Raw genomic sequence first — 2,500 nt, 5'->3', positions numbered from 1 at the left:
AGACTCCTGCATGCCATGTGATCCCGGAGGAAAGAGGGCGCCGGGATCAAAAGAGTGACGGCGACACACAAAGCGGCTTCAGCCTCCTTCAAGCTCAAGCCTCGCTCGTCAGCGCTGTTTGGTAGTCCGAGGGTGTGTACTGCTGAGCGTATGCCTGTGTGTATGGGCGTGTATTTTTGTGTGTTTGTGTGCGTGTGTGTGGTTGTGTGTGTGTGTATGTGTGTGTGTACGTGTGTGTCTGTGTTTGTATGTGTGTGTGCTTGTGAGTATGTGTGCTTGTGTGTGTGTATGTCTGGGCGTGTCTGTGTTTTTTTCTTTTTGTGTGTGCTTATGTGCATGGCTGTGTGTATATGATTTTGGCCGCGTGTGTCTATGTATCTGTATCTTTTGTTTCTTTGTGTGTGTCTCTGCGTTCGTACATATATGTGCTGGATATATATAACCCCAACATGGGCACGATAAAGAAACAAATGAAAGATATATCAATGAGTACTTAAACAGAGCAGGAATATTCCAGTATGGAAATGAGATTCCAGAATAAGTGTCGTGTCAAAACTATATCAGAAGCAATATCAGAAATGACATCTGTTGTGTGAAACATATTGTATCATTCCAGCTCTGATTTATTAGACCTTCAGCGACTGCAACAGCCATGCAAACTGTACTGTATACTGACACCTCGCTAATTTTGTGTGAATTTACTGCAAGCAATTAATGCAAATAGTAATTTCATGGACCATGCATTTATTGCTTGCTTAATTCGCTTTCTCGGACTTTTTATGAAAGTTGCATGTTATTGGTTATGAATCTGGGTCGAGTTATGAAACAGCGTAGTTATTCTTAGGCGAGGAAAATAACGATGGTAAAAAGGTTATTCAAACAGCAGTCCTTTACGACAAGATGCACACGCAAGCATGCACACACATACACAGGCATACAAAAAAAAACACAGACGCACACACACATTCACACGAGCAAACACAAACACACACACATACACACACAGGCACACACACACATCCCTCGTACCCCGCAGGACGCCTGTCACACTCAGACGCGCGCATCATGGCCGTCCACATATCGCAATCTCTGCCCCGCCGCGGCCCCAACATAGCCGGAATGGGCGGATCCATGCGGCCGACATGGCGAGTGCGGCGCTGGGCTTATTCTGGCTCTTATTGCTCCGGGAAAATGCCAATAGCAGATCAGCGATCACAGACAAGACGAGAAGGTTGGGAGGCGTGGGTCGGGGCTATTGCGTGGATGTAATAATCTGCCTCTGTATTCGCGTTTCTTTCTTTCTCTGTCTATCTGACTGTACGTCCGTCTATCTGTCTGTTTATTCTCTCTCTCTCTCTTCTCTTCTCTTCTCTTCTCTTCTCTTCTCTTCTCTTCTCTTCTCTTCTCTTCTCTTCTCTTCTCTTCTCTTCTCTTCTCTTCTCTCGTCTCCTCTCCTCTCCTCTCCTCTCCACTCCTCTCCTCTCCTCTCCTCTCCTCTCCACTCCTCTCCACTCCTCTCCACTCCTCTCCACTCCTCTCCACTCCGCTCCACTCCTCTCCACTCCTCTCCTCTCCTCTCCTCTCCTCTCCTCTCCTCTCCTCTCCTCTCCTCTTCTCTTCTCTTCTCTTCTCTTCTCTTCTCTTCTCTTCTCTTCTCTTCTCTTCTCTTCTTCTCTTCTCTTCTCTTTTCCTCTTTTTTCTTCTCTTCTCTTCTCTTCTCTTCTGTTCTCTTCTCTTCTCTTCTCTTCTCCTCTCCTCTCCTCTTCTCTTCTCTTCTCGTCTCTTCTCTTCTCCTCTTTTCTTCTCCCCTTCTCTTCTCTTCTCTTTTCCTCTTTTCTTCTCCCCTTTTCTCTTCTCTTCTCTTTTCTTCTCCTCTCCTCTTTTCTTCTCCTCTTCTATTCTCCTCTCTTCTCCTCTTCTCTTCTCTTCTCTTTTCCTCTTTTTTCTTCTCTCCTCTTCTCTTTTCTTCGCTTCTTTCCTCTCCTCTTCTCTTCTCTTTTTTTCTCTTCTCTTCTCCCCTCTTCTCCCCTCTTCTCTTCTCTCTTCTCTCCTCTTCTCTTCTCTCCTCTTCTCTTCTCTTCTCTTCTCTCCTCTTCTCTCCTCTTCTCTTCTCTTCTCTTCTCTCCTCTTCTCTTCTCTCCTCTTCTCTCTCTCTCTGTACAAAGATATTAATAAATTTCACATTATTATAAACATATGATTTGTCTTTTACTTTGAAAAAATAATATTTACTTTGTTATCTAACAAAAATCAAAGAAAAAAGGATGCTAATCATCGAACTGATAATGACAAAGACAAATGTCGTAAAATTTCAGCAATCTCTTTATCACACACCCAGAAGTAATGAATTAGACTCTTTGAGCGTGGAAGTTATATATCTTACATCTGTATACGTTGGTCGCAATCAGGAATTTGAATCCTGGCGCCAGTCTCACCGAGCGTGTCTCAATTCAAATACGCTGAGCCCAGGGACACAGCAGCAACGCCCTCTCTACCGTCA

This window comes from Penaeus vannamei, chromosome 40 (assembly GCF_042767895.1).
Source record: "Penaeus vannamei isolate JL-2024 chromosome 40, ASM4276789v1, whole genome shotgun sequence".
NCBI classification, from domain to species: domain Eukaryota; kingdom Metazoa; phylum Arthropoda; class Malacostraca; order Decapoda; family Penaeidae; genus Penaeus; species Penaeus vannamei.
Note: the sequence above shows the minus strand (reverse complement) of the source record.